Here is a 19,095-nt window from a genome sequence, read left to right on the forward strand (position 1 = left end):
CCCAACAAGCCCCTAGGGTGGGTGAGGCTTCCCGGGGGGCCTATTTGCAACACGGGGAGGCGCGGGGCAATCCGTGTTTGCGGCCCGGGTACACCCACAGGTGTGTGTGCTCCCCCCGTAGCCGGCTGCTGCGGCTAGCCAGCACCTGGGGGCTGTTGGCAGCGCCGCCTGGGTAGCCTCCTAGAGCCAGGGGTCTGGCAGGCTCCGGGGGCAAATGGACTACGGAAGCCGAGAGGGGCCCGTCCGTGCCAAAACCCAAAACGCGCTGCGGCCTCCAGGGACACAGGGGACACAAGTGGCTGTGTGGCTTGCAGTGCCCGACCAGAGGGAGGCAGGGAGGGAGGGAGGGAGGCTGGCTGCTGAGGCGAAGCCGCGACTAGCCCTTCGGGGAACTGGCAGCGGAGGCTTGGGCAGTGGGGGCTGCCCACTCAGACATCCCGTTCCCTGTGGCTGAAGCGGGGCTGCAGGGTCGGGCACGCCCGCGGGCCTTGGGGGCTTCTTGCCTGTGGGCGGGGCTTCCACGCACAAGGTGGCACCTCACCCCGGCCCAAGGGTGGTGGCGGGAACCCAGCAGGTGCTGGGGGATGCAAGAGGGCTAGGCCCCCGGGCCTTTAGGCAACACTGGAGGGCCCGCGGGCGTATGGGTCCACCCTCGGGAGGCCTTGCTGGGACAGCCCGTGCCCGAGCTCCGAGCTCATCGCCCTGGGAACATACCCCAGTGGGCTTCAGGAGTGGGTGTGTGCCAACAGCAGCTCTCCCCACTCACCCACCATGCATCGGCCCCGCCCGAGAAGCCCCTAGAGCGGGCGATTCTTCCCGGGGGGCACTATTTGCAATACGGGCAGGTGCGGGGGAGTCCGTGTGTGTGGCCCGGGGACACCTCAGGTGTGTGTGTTCCCCCCATGGCTGGCCGCTGCAGCTAGCCAGCACCTGGGGGCTGTTGGCAGCGCCGCCTGGGCAGCCTCCTAGAGCCAGGGGTCTGGCAGGCTCCAGGGGCAATTGGACTACGGAAGCCGAGAGGGGCCCGTCCGCGCCAAAACCCAAAATGTGCTGCGGCCTCCAGGGACACAGGGGACACAAGTGGCTGTGTGGCTTGCAGTGCCCGACAAGAGGGAGGCAGGGAGGGAGGGAGGGATGCTTGCTGCTGAGGCGTAGCCGCCACTAGCCCTTCGGGGAACTGGCAGCAGAGGCTTGGGCAGTGGGGGCTGCCCACTCAGACATCCCGTTCCCTGTGGCTGCAGCGGGGCTGCAGGGTCTGGCATGCCCGCGGGCCTTGGGGGCTTCTTGCCTGTGGGCGGGGCTTCCACGCACATGGTGGCACCTCATCCCGGCCCAAGGGTGGTGGCAGGAACCCAGCAGGTGCTGGGGGACACAAGAGGGATAGTGCTGGGGGACGCAAGAGGGCTAGGCCCCCAGGCCTTTAGGCAACACTGGAGGGCCCGCGGGCGTATCGGTCCACTCTCAGGAGGCCCTGCTGGGACAGCCCGTGCCCGAGCTCTGATCTCATTGCCCTTGGACCGTACCCCAGTGGGCTTCAGGTGTGGGTGTGTGCCAGCAGCAGCCCTCCCCACTCACCCACCGTGCATCGGCCCTGCCTGACAAGCCCCTAGGGCGGGCGAGGCTTCCCGGTGGGGTCTGGCAGGCTCCAGGGGCAAATGGACTACGGAAGCTGAGAGGGGCCCCTCCGCGCCAAAACCCAAAACACGCTGCGGCCTCCAGGGACACAGGGGACACAAGTGGCTGTGTGGCTTGCAGTGCCTGACCAGAGGGAGGCAGGGAGGGAGGGAGGGAGGCTGGCTGCTGAGGCGCAGCCGCCACCAGCCCTTCGGGGAACTGGCAGCGGAGGCTTGGGCAGTGGGGGCTGCCCACTCAGAAATCCCGTTCTTTGGGGCTGCAGCGGGGCTGCAGGGTCGGGCGCGCCCGCGGGCCTTGGGGGCTTCTTGCCTGTGGGCGGGGCTTCCACGCACAAGGTGGCACCTCATTCCGGCCCAAGGGTGGTGGCGGGAACCCAGCAGGTGCTGGGGGACGCAAGAGGGCTAGGCCCCCGGGCCTTTAGGCAACACTGGAGGGCCCGCGGGCGTATGGGTCCACCCTCGGGAGGCCCTGCTGGGACAGCCCATGCCCAAGCTCTGAGCTCAACGCCCTTGGACCGTACCCCAGTGGGCTTGAATCCCAGTGCCCAGGAAAAAGTCTGTGCTTTTCTCCAAAACAAGCTTGATTGTGATTTTCTGGGTCCTTGCATACAAATTCCACAACACTTTGTCTGGATATGACTGGATCAAACAGGAAATATCCGGTTGTGCTGTGGCTAACTCAAATCTGAATCTTGCTACGGACTCTGTGTTTGTTTTCCTGGATATTCTCTATGGATTTTACTGTTTTGAATGAATTTTAGCATGTAACATTTTGTTTTGTGCTGTCCAATGCTAATTGGTTCCACATGCAGAAAAAATCCTCTACAAATTCGTGTTTTCTAGGGAGAAAGCTAGAGCAACTTTGTGAAACAAACAGGATATTTATTTTGTAAACATGACATTTTATCCATTTGCCCAAGAAAAAGACTTTGCTTTTCTCCAAAGCCAGTTTGACTGTGATTTTCTGGGTCTATTCAATATTAATGCCACAATATTTTGTCCGGATATGACTGGATCAAACCAGATATATCTGGTTGTGTTGTGGCTAACTCAAATCCAGATATTGCTATATCCTCTTTGTTTGTTTGTGTTTTCTGGATATTATCAATGGATTTATGTTTTGAATGAATTTTAGCAGGGAACATTTTGGTTTTTGCTGCGAAACACTAATTCGTTCCACATGGAGACAAAACCTCTACACATTCATGTTTTCTAGGGATAAAGCTAGATCAAATGCAGCAAACACACCTGATATTTGTGTTTGCATACATGACATTTTATCTTCTTGTGGAAGAAAAAGAATTTGCTTTTCTCCAAAAGCATTTTGAGTGTGTTTTTCTATGTCATTTTCACAGAAATTCCACAAAACTTTTTCCGAATATTTCTGGATCAAACAAGAATTATCCAGTGTGTTGTGACTAACTCAATCCCATATCTTGCTACAGCCTCTGTATTTGTTTGTGTTTTGTGCATATTCGCTATGGAATTTATGGTTTTAAATGAGTTTTAGCATGTAACATGTTATTTTATGCTGGCAAATGCTAATTGGTTCCACACGGAGAAAAACCTCTACACATTCGTGTTTTCTAGGAATAAACCTAGAGCAACTGCTGCAAACATGATATTTATGTTTATAAACATGAAATTAAATCCACTTGCCTAGGAAGATGTCTATGCTTTTACCTAAAACCAGTTTGACTGATTTTCTGGGTCCATTGCATACCAATTTCATAACACTTTGTCCGCATATGACTAGATCAAAGCACTAATATCTGGTTGTGTTGTGGCTAACACAATCCCAGATCTTGCTACATCCTCTGAGTTTGTTTTCTGGATATTATCAATGGACTTTATGGTTTTGAATGAATTTTATCCGGGAGCTTTTTGACTTTTACTGCCAAATACTAATAGGTTCCATAGGCAGACAGAACCTCTACACATTTGTGTTTTCTAAGGAGAAAGCTAGACATGTTATTTTTGTTTGTAAACATGGCATTGAATCCACTTTCCCTGGAAACTAACACTGGTTTTCTTGAAAAGAATTTGCAGTGTGATATTCTGGGCCCATTGCATTTGCATTCCACAACACTTTGTCTAAGTATGACTGGATCATACTAGAAATATTTGGTTTTGTTTTGTCTAACTCAATCCCAGACCTTTCTACTGCCTCTGTGTTTGTGTTTTCTGCATATTGCCAAGGGACTTTACGGTTTAGCAGGCAACATTTTGTTTGTACTGGCAAACTTATTGGTTCCATATGGAGAAAACACCTCTACATATTCGTGTTTGCTAGGGAGATATGTAGAGAAACTGAGGCATACAAACACGTTATTTATGTTTGTAAACATGACCTTGAATCCACTTGCCCAGGAAACTGACATTGGTTTTCTCGAAAACAGTTTTCACTGTGATATTATGTGTCCATTGCATACAAATTCCACAACACTTTCTCTGCATATGACTGGAAGAAACCAAAAATATCCAGTTGTGTTGTGGCTAACTCTCTCCTAGATATTGCAAAAGCCTCTGTTTATGTGTTTTCTGCATATTCTCTATTGACTTTATGGTTTTGAATGAATATTAGAAGGGAACATTATTTTGGGGGGATCTTCTTCATTTTTATTTATTTTTGGGGGGTTTATTAAACTTTTATTTAATGAATATAAATTTCTAAAGTACAGCTTATGGATTGCAATGGCTTCCCCCTCCCAGAATTTCCCTCCCACCCGCAACCCTCCCCTTTCCCGCTCCCTCTCCCCTTCAATCACATCATGATTCATTTTCAATTCTCTTTATATACAGAAGATCAGTTTAGTATATATTAAGTAACGATTTCAACAGTTTGCCCCCATATAGCAACACAAAGTGAAAAAAAATACTGTTGGAGTACTAGTTATAGCATTAAATAAGAGTGTACAGCACATTAAAGACAGAGATCCTACATAATATTTTTTTAAAAAAATTAATTAATTATCTATGACATTTCCAATTTATCACCAGGGTTTTTTTTTTTTTCATTTCCAATTATCTTTATATACAGAAGATCGATTCAGTATATAATTAGTAAAGATCACATCAGTTTGTACCCACGCAGAAACACAAAGTGTAAAAATACTGTTACAGTACTAGTTATAGCATCACTGCACATTAGACAACACATTAAGGACAGATCCCACATGGGATGTAAGCACATAGTGACTCCTGTTGCTGACTTAACAATTTGACACTCCTGTTCATGGCGTCAGTAATCTCCCTAGGTTCTAGTCATGAGTTGCCAGGGCTATGGAAGCCTTTAGAGTTCACCGACTTCTATCTTATTCCGATAGGGTCATAGTCAAAGTGGAAGTTCTCTCCTCCCTTCAGAGAAAGGTACCTCCTTCTTTGATGCCCCGTTTTTTCCACTGGGATCACACTCGCAGAGATCTTTCATTTAGGTCTTCTTTTTTTTTTCTTTTCCATGGTATCTTGGCTTTCCATGCCTACAATACTCTCATGGGCTCTTCAGCCAGATCCAAATGCCTTAAGGGTTGATTCTGAGGCCAGAGTATTGTTTAGGACGTCTGCCATTCTATGAGTCTGCAGTGTACCCCACTTCCCATGTTGGATCTTTCTCCCCCTTTTTGATTCTATCAGTTAGTATTAGCAGACACTTGTCTTGTTTGTGTGATCCCTTTGATTCTTAGACCTATCCAAGCCATCCGTTGTGAACTGAAATTGATCACTTGGACTAGTGAGATGGCATTGGTACATGCCACCTTGATGGGATTGTATTGGAATCCCCTGGTACATTTCTAACTCCACCATTTGGGGGAAGTCTGATTGTGCATGTCCCAAATTGTACATCTCCTCCCTCTCTTTTTCCACTCTTAAATTTAACAGGGATCACTTTGAAGGGAACATTTTTTTGTGCAGTCAAGCACTCATATTTTCCAAAAAAAAAAGAATGAACAGAACCCATTCATTTTATCTAGGGAAAATGCTAGAGCAAATGCTGCAAACATGATGTTTATGTTTGTAAACATGACATTGAATCCAGTGGTTTCTCCAATACCAGTTTGACTGTGATTTTCTGGGCCCTTTGCATAAGAATTCCACAACATTTTGTCCGGATATGACTGGATCATACAAGAAATATCCGGTTGTGTTGTGATTAATTCAAATCCAGATCTTGCTACAGCATCAATGTTTGTCTGTGTTTTCTGGATATTCTCTATGGACTTTACTGTTTTCAATGAATTATAGCATGGAACATTTGCTTTCATGCTGGCAAATGCTAATTAGTTCCACATGGAGAAAAACACTCTACAAATTTGTGTTTTCTAGGGAGAAAGCTAGAGCAACTGCGGGAAACAAACATGAAATTTATGTTTGTATACATGACATTTTATCCACTTGCCCAAGAAAGATATGGTGTTTTTCTCCAAAACCAGTTTGACTGTGATTTTCTGGGTCCATTACATACGAATTCCACAAGACTTTGTCCAGATATAACTGGATAAAACCAGAAGTATCCAGTTGTGTTGTGGCTAACTCAATCCCAGATCTTGTTGAAGCATCTCTGTTTCTGTTTTCTTGATGTTATGAATGGACTTTATGGTTTGGAATGAATTTTAGCAGGACACATTTGTTTCGTGCTGGCAAATGCTATTTTTTTCCACAAGAAGACAAATCCTCCATACTTTTGTGTTTTCTAGGGAGAAAGCTAGAGCAACTGCTGCAAACATGATATTTATGTTTCTAAACATGACATTGAATCTACTTAGCCAGGAAAAAGCCTGTGTTCTTCTCGAAAACCAATTTGACTGTGATTTTCTGGATCCATTACATGCGAATTCCACAACACTTTGTCCGGATATGACTGGATCATACAAGAAATATCCAGTTGTGTTGTGACTAACTCAAATCCAGATCTTCCCACAGCCTCTGTGTTTTGTTTTCTGAATATTATAAATGGGCTTTAAGGTTTAGAATGAATTTTAAAAGGGTACATTTTGTTTTTTGCTTGCAAATGCTAATTGGTTCCACAAGAAGACAAAACCTCTACACATTCGTGTTTTCTAGGGAGAAAGTAGAGCAACTGCGGCAAACAAACATGATATTTATATTTGTAAACATGACATTTTATCCACTTGCCCATGAAAACTCCTTTGCTTTTCTCTAAAACCAGTTTGACTGTAATTTTCTGGGTCCATTGCATATGAATTCCACACCACTTTGTTAGAATATGACTGGATGGAACCAGAAATATTCGGTTCTGCAGTGGCTAACGCAATCTGAGAACTTGCTGCAGCCTCTGCATTTGTGTTTTCTGGATATTATCAATGGACTTTAAGGTTTTGAATTAATTTTAGCCTGGACATTTTGTTTTGTGCTGGCAAATGCTAATTGTTTCCACATGAAAAAAAAACTACCAATTCGTGTTTTCTAGACACAAAGCTAGAGCAACTGCTGCAAACATGATATTTATGTTTGTAAACATGACGTTGAATCCACTTGCCCAAGAAAAAGACGTTGTTTTTCTCCAAAACCAGTTTGCCTATGATTTTCTGGGTCCATCACATATTAATTCCACAACACTTTGTCCGGATATGACTGGATCAAACCAGAAATATCCTCTTGTGTTGTGGCTATATCACTCCCAGATCTTGCTACAGCCTCTGTGTTTGCGTTTTCTGGACATTATTAATGGACTTTATGATTTTGAATGAATTTTAGCATGTCACATTTTGTTTTGTTCTGGCAAACTCTAATTGGTCCACATGGAGACAAAAACTACACGTTCGTGTTTTCTATGGAGAAAGCAGGAGCAACTGCAGCAAACAAACATGATATTTGCAGTTGTATATGTGGAATTTTATCCACTTTCCCAGGAAAAATACTCTGCTTATCTCCAAAACATGTTTGACTGTGATTTTCTGGGTCCAATGCATACGAATTCCACAACACTTTCTCTGGATATGACTGGATCATACCAGAAATATCCGGTCGTGTTGTGGCTAACTCAATCCCAGATCTTGCTACAGCCTCTGTGTTTGTTTGTGTTCTGGATATTCTCTGTGGACTACGGTTTTCAATGAAGTTTTGCATGGAATGTTTTGTTTCATGCTGGCAAACCCTAATTAGTTCCACATGGAGAAAAAACCTCTACACATTCGTATTTTCTACGTTGCTAGAGCAACGGTGGGAACAAACATGATATTTATGCTGGTAAACATGCCATTTTATCCACTTGCCCAAGAAAAAGACTTTGCTTTTCTCCAAAACTAGATTCACTGTGAGTTTCTCGGTCCACTGTATAAGAATTCCACAACACTTTTTCCGTATATGACTGGATGAAAACAGAAATATCCGTTTGTGTTGTGGCTAACTCAACCCCAGATCTTGCTACAGCCTCTGTGTTTGTGTTTTTTGCATATTATCAATAAACATTGGTTTTGAATGAATTTTAGCAGGAGACATTTTGTTTTGTGCTGGCAAATGGTAATTGCTTCCACAAAAATAAAAAAAAAACCTCTACACATTCTTTTTTTCTAGGGAGAAAACTAGAGGAAATGTGGCAAACAAACATGATATTTCTGTTTGTAGAGATGAAATTTTATGCACTTGCCTAAGAAAAAGACTTTGCTTTTCTCCAAAAGCAGTTGGACTGTGATTTTCTGGGTCCACTGCATACGAATCCCACAACACTTTGTCCGGATATGATGAGATGAAACCAGGAATATCCTCTTATGTTGTGGCTATCTCAGTCCCAGACCTTGCTACAGCCTCTGTGTTTGTGTTTGCTGGATATTATCAATGGACATTACGGTTTTGAATGAATTTTAGTAGGACACATTTTGTTTTGTGCTGGCAAATGTTAATTGGTTCTACAAAAAGAAAAAACCTATACACATTAGTGTTTTCTAGGGAGAAAGCTATAGGGACTGTGGCAAACAAATATGATATTTCTGTTTGTATAGATGAAATTTTATGCACTTGCCTAAGAAAATGACTGCTTTTCTCCAAAACCAGTTTGACTGTGATTTTCTGGGTCCATTGCATACACATTCAACAACACTTTGTTTGGATATGACTGGATCATACCAGAAATATCCAGTTGCGTTGTGGCTACCTCAATCCCAGATCTTGCTATAGCCTCCGTGTTTGTGTATTGTGGATATTATCAATGGACTTTATTGTTTTGAATGTTTTTAAGCAGGGAACATTTTCTTTTGTGCTGGGAAACACTCATTGGTTCCACATGGAGACACAAACGCTAAACATTCGTGTTTTCTAGGGAGAAAGCTAGAGAAATTGCAGCAAAGAAACATGATATTTCTGTTTCTATAGATGACATTTTATGCACTTGCGTAAGAGATAGACTTTGCTTTTATCCAAAACCAGTTTGACTGCGATTTTCTGGGTCCATTGCATACACACTCCACAACACTTTGTCCAGATATGACAGGGTGAAACCAGTAATATCCACTTTTGTTGTGGAAAACTGAATCCCAGATCTTGCTACAGCCTCAGTTTTTGTGTTTTCTGGATATTATCAATGGACTTTATGCATGGAATGAATTTTAGCAGGGAACATTTTGTTTTGTGCTGGCTAACAATATTTGTTTCCACAAGAAGACAAAACCTCTACGCATTGGTGTTTTCTAGGGAGAAAGTAGAGCAACTGTGGTAAACAAACAGGATATTTATATTTGTAAGCATGATCTTTTATCCATTCTTTCAAGAAAAGACTTTGCTTTTTTCCAAAACCAGTTTGACTGTGATTTTCTGGGTCCATTGCGCATGAATTCCACAACACTTTGCCCATATATGACTGCATGAAACAAGGAATATCCTCCTGTGTTGTGGCTAGCTCAATCCCAGATCTTGCTACAGCTTCTGTGTTTGTTTGTGTTTTCTGCATATTATCAATGGACTTTACAGTTTTGAATGAATTTTAGCAGGGAACATTTTGCTTTGTGCTGGCAAATGGTATTTGGTTCCACAAGAAGACAAAACCTCTTCACATTCATGTTTTCTAGGGAGAAAGTAGAGCAACTGTGGGAAACAAACAGGATATTTATATTGTTGGCATGACATTTTATCCACTTGCCCAAGAAAAAGACTGTGCGGTTATCCAAAACCAATTTGACTGTGAGTTTCTGGGTCCCTTGCAGATGAATTCCAGAACACTGTGTCCACATGTGACTGGATCAAACCAGAAATATCCAGTTATATTGTGGCTAACTTAATCGCAGACCTTACTACAGTCTCTATGTTTGTGTTTTCTCGATATTATCAATTGACTTATGGTTTTGAATGAATTTTCACAAGTTTCATTTGGTTTTGTTCTTGCAAACGTTAATTGGATCCACATGGAGAAAAAGCCTATACACAATCATGTTTCTAGGGAGAAAGCTAGAGCAACCGTGGCTAACATGATATTTGTGTTTGTATACATGACAGTTTATCCACTTGCCCAAGAAAAAGACTGTGCTTTTCTCCAAAACCAGTTTGACTGTGATTTTCTGGGTTCATTGCACACAAATTTCAAACACTTTGTTTGGATATAACCGGATCATACCAGAAATATACAGTTGTGTTGTGACTAACTCAATCCCTTATCTTGATACAGCCTCTGTGTTTGTATGTTGTTCTGGATATTATCAATGCACTTTACGTTGTGGAATGAATTTTAGCAGTTTGGTTGTGATTTTCTGGGTCCATTGCATACAAATTCCACAATACTTTGTCTGGATATGACTGGATGAAATCAGAAATATCAAGTAATATTTTGTTTCATGCTGCCAAATAAGAATTGGTTCCACATGGAGACAAAACCTCTACACATTTGGGTTTTCTAGGGAGAAAGCTAGAGCAACTACTGCAAACATGACATTTATATTTGTAAACATGACATTGAATCCACTGGCCCAGGGGAAAAAAAACTGTGCTTTTCTCAAAACCAGTTTGAGTGTGATTTTCTGTGTCCATTGAATACGAATTCCACAACAATGTGTCCGGATATGTCTGGATAAATTCCAGCAATATCTTGTTGTGTTTTGGCCAACTGAAATCCACATCATACTACAGCCTCTGTGTTTGTGTTTTCTGGATATTCTCTATGGACTTTACAGTTTTTAATGAAGTTTAGCATGCAACATTTTGCTCCATGCTGGCAAATGCTAATTGGTTCCATATGCACACAGAACCTCTACACACTCATGTTTTCTAGGGAGAAAGTTAGAGCAACTGCGGGAAACAAACAAGATACTTATGTTTGTAAACATGACATTTTATCCACTTACCCAAGAAAGTCTTTGTTTTTCTCCAAAACAACTTTGACTGTGATTTTCTGTGTCCATTATGGTTTGGAATGAATTTTAGCAGTGAACATTTTGTTTCATGCTGGCTAAAAATAACTGGTTCCACACGGAGACAAAAACTACAGATTCCTGTATTCTAGGGAGAAAGCTGGAGTACCTGTGGCAAACAAGCACGATATTTGTTTTTGTATACATGGCATTTTATAAACTTGCCCAAGTAAAAACTTTGCTTTTCTCAAAAGCCACTTTGACTGTGATTTTCCATGTCATTTTCACACAAATTCCTCAACACTTTGTAGGGATATAACTGGATGAAACAAGAAATATCCTGTTGTGTTGTGGCTAACTCAATCCCAGTACTTGCTACAACCTCTGTGTTTGTGTTTTCTGGATATTATCAATGGACTTTATGGTTTTGAATGAATTTTAGCAGGTGATATATAATTTGGTGCTGGCAAATGCTAATTGTTGGCACAGGAGAAAACCCTCTGCACATTCGTGTTTTCTAGGGAGAAATCTAGAGCAACTGCTGCAAACATGGTATTTATGTTTGTAAACATGACATTGAATCCCATTTCCCAGGAAAAAGACTGGCCTTTTCTCCAAAACAAGCTTGATTGTGATTTTCTGGGTCCATTGTATATGAATTTCACAACACTTTATCTGCATGTGGTGGAATCAAACCAGAAATATCTGGTTATGTCATGGTTAACTCAAATCCAGCTCTTGCTACAGTCTCTGTGTTTGTTTTTTCTGGATATTCTCTATGGACTTTACTGTTTTGAATGAATTTTAGCATGTAACATTTTGTTTAATGCTGTCAAATGGTAATTGGTTCAACATGCAGACAAAACCTGTACACATTCGTGTTTTATAGGCAGAAAGCTAGAGCAAGTGCTGGAAAAACAGGATATTTATGTTTGTAAAATTGACATTGATTCCACTTGCCCAAGGAAAAGATTTTGCTTTTCTCCAAAACTAATTTCAGTGTGATTTTCCGTATCATTTTCACACTAATTCCACAACACTTTGTCCGGACATGACTGAATCAAACCAGAAATATCTGGTTGTATAGTGGCTAACTCAATCCCACATCTTGCTACAGCCTCTGTGTTTGTGTTTTATGGATATTGTCAATGGGATTTACAGTTTTGAAAGAATTTTGAAGGGAATATATAATTTGGGGGTGGCAAACGCTAATTGTTTCCAGATGAAGAAAAAACCTCTATACATTCGTGTTTTCTAGGGAGAAAGCTACAGCAACTGCTGCAGAGATGATATTTATGTTTGTAAACATGACATTGAATCCACTTGCCCAGGAAAAATAATGGGATTTGCTGCAAAACCAGTTTGACTGTGATTTTCTGAGTCCATTGCATACGAATTCCACAACACTTTGTCCAGATATGTCTGGATCAAACCTGAAATATTAGGTTGTGTTGGGGCTAACTCAATCCTAGCAGTTTCTACAGCCTCTGTGTACCTGTTTTCTGGATGGTATCAATGGACTTTATGGTTTGGAATGAATTTTAATAGGGAACATTTTATTTTGTACTGGTTAATGCTAATTGGTTCAATAAGACAAAATGTCTACACATTCCTGTTTTCTAGGGAGAAAGCTCGAGCATCTGTGGCAAACAAAAATGATATTTATGTTTGTAGACATCATATTTATTCACTTTCCCAAGAAAAAGACTTTGCTTTTCTCCAAAACCAGTTTGGATGTGATTTTCTGGGGCCATTGCATACAAATACCTTGACACTTTGTCCGGATATGACTGGACCATACCAGAAATATCTGGTTGTGTTGTGGCTAACTCAAATCCAGGTATTGCTATAGCCTCTGTGTTTGTGTTTGCTGGATATTATCAATGGGCTTTAGGTTTGGAATGAATTTTACCAGGGAACATTTCAGTTGTGCTCCCAATCACTAATTGGTTACACATAGAGACAAAATCCTACAAATTTGTGTTTTCTGGGGAGAAAGCTAGAGCAACTGCGACAAATAAACATGATATTTTTGTTTGCATACATGAAATTTTATCCACTTATTCAGGAAATAGACTGTGCTTTTCTCCAACACCACTTTTACTGTGATTTTCTGTGTCCTTTGCATACGAATTCCAAAACAACTTGTCCAGATATGACTGGACCATACCAGAAATATCCGGCTGTGTTGTGGCTAAATCAAATCCAGATCTTGCTACAGCCTCTGTGTTTGTTTGTGTTTTCTGGGTATTATCAATGGACTTCATGGTTTTCAATGAATTTTAGCAGAGGACATTTTGTTTTGTGCTGTCAAACATTAATTGGTTCCGAATGGAGACAAAAACTCTACACATTCGTGTATTCTAGGGAGAAAGCTAAAGCAACTGAGGTAAACAAACATGATATTTGTGTTTGTATACATGGCATTTATCCACTTGCCCAAGGAAAAGACTTTGCTTTATTCAAAACCAGTTTGTCTGTTATTTTTGGGGCCATTGCATATTAATTGCACAACACTTTTTTCCGCACATGACTGGATCATACCAGAAATATCCGGTTGTGTTGTCGCAAACACAAATCCAGATCTTGCTACAACCTCTGTGTTTGTGTTTTCTGGATATTCTCTATAGACTTTATGGTTTTGAATGAATTTTAGCATGTAACATTTTGTTTTGTGCTGCCAAACGCTAATTGGTTCCACATGCAGAAAAAACCTCTACACATTCGTGTTGTCTAGGGAGAAAGCTAGAGCAACTGCGTTAAAAAAAAAACATTATATTTATGTTTGCAAACATGACATTGAATCCACTTACCCAAGAAAAGTGCTTTGCTTTTCTCCACAACCAGTTTGACTGTGATTCTTATTTGTCCATCGCATACAAATTCCTCAACATTTTATCTGGTTATAACTGGATGAAACCAGTAATATCCGGTTGTGTTTTGGCTAACTGAAATCCAGATCTTGCTGCAGCCTCTGTGTTTGTTTGCATTTTCTTGATATTCTCTATGGACTTTATGATTTTGAATTAATTTTAGCAGGGAACATGTTATTTTGTGCTGGCAAAGGCTAATTGTTTCCACATGGAGAAAAAATGTCTACACATTCGTGTTGTCTAGGGAGATATCTAGAGCAACTCTGGGAATCATGATATTTATGTTTTTAAACATGACATTGAATCCACTTACCCAGGAAAATCCCTGTGCTTTTCTCCACAACCAACTTGACTGTGATTTTCTGGGTGCATTCCATGCCAATTCCACAATACTTTTTCTGGATAAGACTGGACCAAACCAGAAATATGTGGTTGTGTTCTGGCTAACTGAATCCCACAACTTGCTACAGCCTCTGTGTTTGTTTGTGTTTTCTGGATATTCTCTATGGACTTTATGTTATGGAATGAATTTTAGCAGGAAACATTTTATTTTGTGCTGGCCAACGCTAATTAGTTCCACATGGAGAAAAACCTCTACACATTTGCGTTTTCTAGGGAGAAATCTAGAGCAACTGTGGGAAACAAACATGATATTTATGTTCGTATGCGTGACATGAATCCACTTCCCAGGAAAAAGACTGTGCTTTGTCCAAAACCAGTTTCAGTGTGCTTTTCTGGGTCCTTTGCATACGAATTCCACAACAGTTTGTCCGGATATGACTATATCATACCAGAAATATTCGGTTGTGTTTTGGCTAACTCAATCCCAGATTTTGCTACAGCTTCTGTGTTTGTGTTTTCTGGATATTATCAATGGACTTTATGGTTTGGAATGAATTTTAGCAGGGAACATTTAGTTTTGTGCTGGCAAACACTAATTGGTTCCATATGCAGACAAAACCTCTACACATTAATTAATTAATGTATTTACAAATTGTTGTTCGGAAGAGTTTTTAAAACATTTTAGAGGCCGGTGCTATGGTGTAATGTGTAAAGCCGCCACCTGCAGTGCTGGCATCCCATATAGGCACCAGTTCGTGTCCTAGTTGCTCCACTTCTGATTCTGCTCCCTGCTATGGCCTACGAAAGCAGTAGAAGATGGCCCAAGTGTTTGAGCCCCTGCACCTGCGTGGCAGAGCTGGAAGAAACTCCTGGCTCCTGGCTTCAGATCAGCACAGCTCTGGCTGTTGTGGCCATTTGGAGAGTTAACCAGCAGATGGAAGACCTCTCTCTCTCTCTCTCTCTCTCTCTGCTTCTCTGCCTTTCAAATAAATAAATAAATCTTTAAAATAAATGATAACTGCTAATGCTAATACTTTATAAAAGCAGCCTCCATCAGAGGTGCTTCCCCCTTAAAGTTAATCATTAATATTTTAGCTCCCTGGCTTATGCAGTGGGCCAAGCCATGTTGAGTCTAGGCAGGCACCATTTGCTCTTACCAGCCGCCTTGGTAACAGAAATTCCATTGCACTGGACAGTTGGCTGGTCCAATCCCACAGTGTACTATGCCATTTTCCAAACAACAGCTGTCACCTGAGTCCTTATTTTTCTAGTGCCTCAGGTCTGTACAATAAACCAAACTGCTCTAAACCATTCAAATAACTGATAATTCTCCAAAGGAATGACCTAGCTTTTCTAAGTTAATTTGTATTTTGTAGTCAGGGATATAAGCAATAACCTAGACAAGGGGGGGAATATAGACAGAATTGTTTACAGTTTTTTTTTAAAAAAAGATTTATTTATTTGAAAGAGTTACACATAGAGAGAAAGAGAGAGAGAGAGAGAGAGAGAGAGAGAGAGAGAGAGAGAGAGAGTCTTCCATCCACTGGTTCACTCCACAATTAGCTGTCATGGACAGAACATGGCCCTGTAGTCTACTCTCCACTGCAGGTCTGGTCATGTTCGTGCTACTGACCCAGTCTCCCAGCCTCCACCCAGAAGACAGCAAATGGACCCAGGGGCACAGAGAAGCCTGAAAGAGGTGGAAGGGACCCTCCCACTCTGGTTTCTAAGTAGAGAACTCACTCATGAGTGCCACATTCTGCAGAGATGATGAGCTCACCAACAACTGTTAAAGCACCTGCAAGCCTCATCAGGAGTGGAGACTGGGGGGATGTCCTTGGCAAGTGAGCACAAGGACCCCCTCTGTGGCCTTGCCTCTGCCAGGCTGGTCCTGCTGACCCCAAGGCTACTGCCCACAGATGATCCATGTCCAGGTTCACAGCTCAGTTAAGTCAGCAGGCAGCTTTGAGCGGGCAGCAGCAGGGATTACATCTGCATGGCAGTGGCTGAAAGGGGCAGGAACAGAGCCGCATGACCCAGCAGCTCTCCCAGGTGGAGCAGCCAGCTGTCTGCCAGCAGCAAGCAGAGCCAGGCCACACTGGGCCAGGCAGCTCTGCAGCCTTCAGGGACTGCTCCCATCCAGCCAAGCACCACCTCAGCTGTGCAAACATTGCCTCATCCAGACAGGACAGACCCAGCAGCAGGAAAAGGAGTCCTCATGAGTGTGTTGAGAGTGAGCAACCAGAAAGCACCACACTCCTCACAGGAGCCTGGGCCCCCCTTGGAGAGGCAGAGGAGGAAAGAGGCTCAGAGAACCCAGGAGCAGCTGAGCAGGAAGAGGGCTATTTTCATGGAGTCTGGACAGAGGGATGGCCCATGTTGTCTGGGAATTCGCTTTACCCTTCACCAGGGGCTCCAGCTCTGCTCCAGAGGTGGAGCCTGGTGACCTGGGCAGTGCCCCCATCTCCCCAGCAACCGCAGATCTGCTAAAAGCCCAGACTGGTGTCCCCACCCCTTCTTCATGACCAGAGCCCTTGGAAAGTACTCCCGACCCCCAACACCATCTGCCTGATGTCAGCCAGGCCCTGCTCAGTCCAGGCTGCCCATGGCCTGGATGGGCTCAATTGATTTGAGACACAGGTTCCTCCATGACACCTGACTTAATAAAGACACATCTCAGAGTACCAAATGCCACGCCCTACTCAGAGCTGAGAAGGTTTTCAAATACATCACAGAGGAGAGCAAAGCAGAAATCCTGAGGGTGCCGTGATCCACCAGTTTCCTGGCTGAACACAGGAAGTAGCTGATCCTAATTCAGGGAGACAGCCTGAGGAAGCCATGCTGACAAGGGAGAGAGCTGCTGTGTCTCTATTACTCTTCTCAGCACAATAAAAAGAAGAGAGAAAAGAGTGGTTATAGAGAGGATGGAAGTACATAAATTCCAAAACAGGGGAAAGAAAACTTTAGAGAAGTTTGCTTAAGAAAATAAAGTGATGGGGCTGGCATTGTGGCCTAGTGGAAAAAGCCACAGCCTGCAATGCTGGCATCCCAGAGGTCTGCTTCACTTCTGACATGGCTCCATGCAATGGCCCTGGAAAAGAAGTGAAAGATGGCCCACGTTCTTGGGCCCCATCCACCAATGCAGGAGACCTGGAAGCAGCTCCTGGATTTGGCCTGGCAAAGCCCTGGCCATTACAGCTATCTGGGAAGTGAACCAATAGACAGAACATCTCTCTTTCTCTGTCTCTCCCTCTTCCTGTTTAACTCTGATTATCACATATATAAAGGTTTTTTTTTAGAAAGAAAAGTAAATGAAGCCAATCTTTAATATGGGATGTAAAACAACATCAGTTCATAAATTCTCACCAGGCTTGAAGCAAACTGCCCTGTCCACCCACAGCCCAAATGTTTTTGTAAGACTTATTTATTTATTTGAAAGAGTTAAACACAGAGAGAAGGAGAGACAGAGAGGTCTTCCATCCGCTGGTTCACTCCCCAATTGGCCAAAATGACTGGAGCAACAACACCAATCTGAAGGCAGGAGCCAGGAGCTTTTTCTGGGTCTCCCACGTGGGTGCAGGGTTCCAAGGGCTTGGGCCATCTTCCAATGCTTTCCCAGACCATAGCAGAGTTGGATTGGAAGTGGAGCAGCCAGTTCTCAAACCAGTACCCATAGGGGATTCCGGCATTGCAGGTAACAGCCTTACCCGTGATGCCACAGTGCCGGACACCCAACTTTTTCAAAACACAATGATTTTCTGGTTAAATTTGAGTAGAAGATTATAGGGCTCAGCACTCCAAGTCTCCAAGCACAAAATAAATATTTAGTTGTCACTCTGGCCGAATGTAGCCAGAGTCCAATCAGGCACTTGAAAAACTTGAGAACAGCTATTTCTTAAGTTGTAGACATGAAATATGGGGCAGTCACACAGGACAGCTGTGTCCAATGTTCAAAGTGAAACCCAGGACAGCAAGCCTGTTATATCCCAAGAGAAGTCAGCTTTCCAGTCCATTAAAGGGAAGCCCCAGGAAAACACAGCTGCTTGAAATGTGAGATGGATGCTTTATGGATGACTGATGACACCTCCATCCTTCTCTGAAAAATATTCTGAGGTGGACAAGGGCTGAGAGTTGTGAAAATAGAATCCCATGCAGTCTGTTAAGTGTGAAACAACAGAAACCCTGGAAAATAATTCCGAGGTCAGAGAGGCATAAGGAGGAAAGCAAAGACATGAGGGATGGATGGATGGATGGATGGATGGATGGATGGATGCCATCTCTTCCACCATATTCCACAGGAACTTACACTTGCTAAAGCAGGGGCATTCATTCCACTGCCAAAGGACTGCAAAGGTAGCACAAGTTGGCTGTCTCAAAGGTGCCCACATTATGTCCATCAGCATCTCTGCCAATGGCCAATGTCCTACAAGAATCAGTCTTCCCAGAGGGACAGAAGCTGACTGGCAATTTGGATCAAAGAGCCAATATTCCTGGAAAATCATGCTCTTCCCAGACCAGCAGTAACAGCAAATAGAAACAGAGAGAATGCAGAGAAAGTCAGGTGCAGAAAAACAGGGAAGCCACAATGGCTGAGCTCCATCTTGCTGGCTTCCAGATGCTCAGGCGAGAGCCACCACAGGCCTTAGGAGCCAGTGGGCAGCAGCAGCAGAGCCCTGTCACTCAGGAAATCCCACAGATGATGTCCTGGGATCTACACACAGCTGACTTTGGTCTGCACACACGCTGGGTAAAATGCAGTTAAGCCAAGCCAAAAAAAAAAAAAAGAAAGAAAGAAAGAAAGAAAGAAAGAAAGAAAGAAAGAAAGAAAGAAAGAAAGAAAAAAAAACCTGAAAAACCTTCAGCTACACCATGCATGGTGGGCCTGATTCAGAGCCCAGTTTCCAGCTGTGTGTTTCCCCCACCCATGCATCTTCTCTTCATCTCCCCAGACAA

The sequence above is a fragment of the Lepus europaeus genome, chromosome 3 (genome assembly GCF_033115175.1).
Source record: "Lepus europaeus isolate LE1 chromosome 3, mLepTim1.pri, whole genome shotgun sequence".
In the NCBI taxonomy this organism is placed as follows: domain Eukaryota; kingdom Metazoa; phylum Chordata; class Mammalia; order Lagomorpha; family Leporidae; genus Lepus; species Lepus europaeus.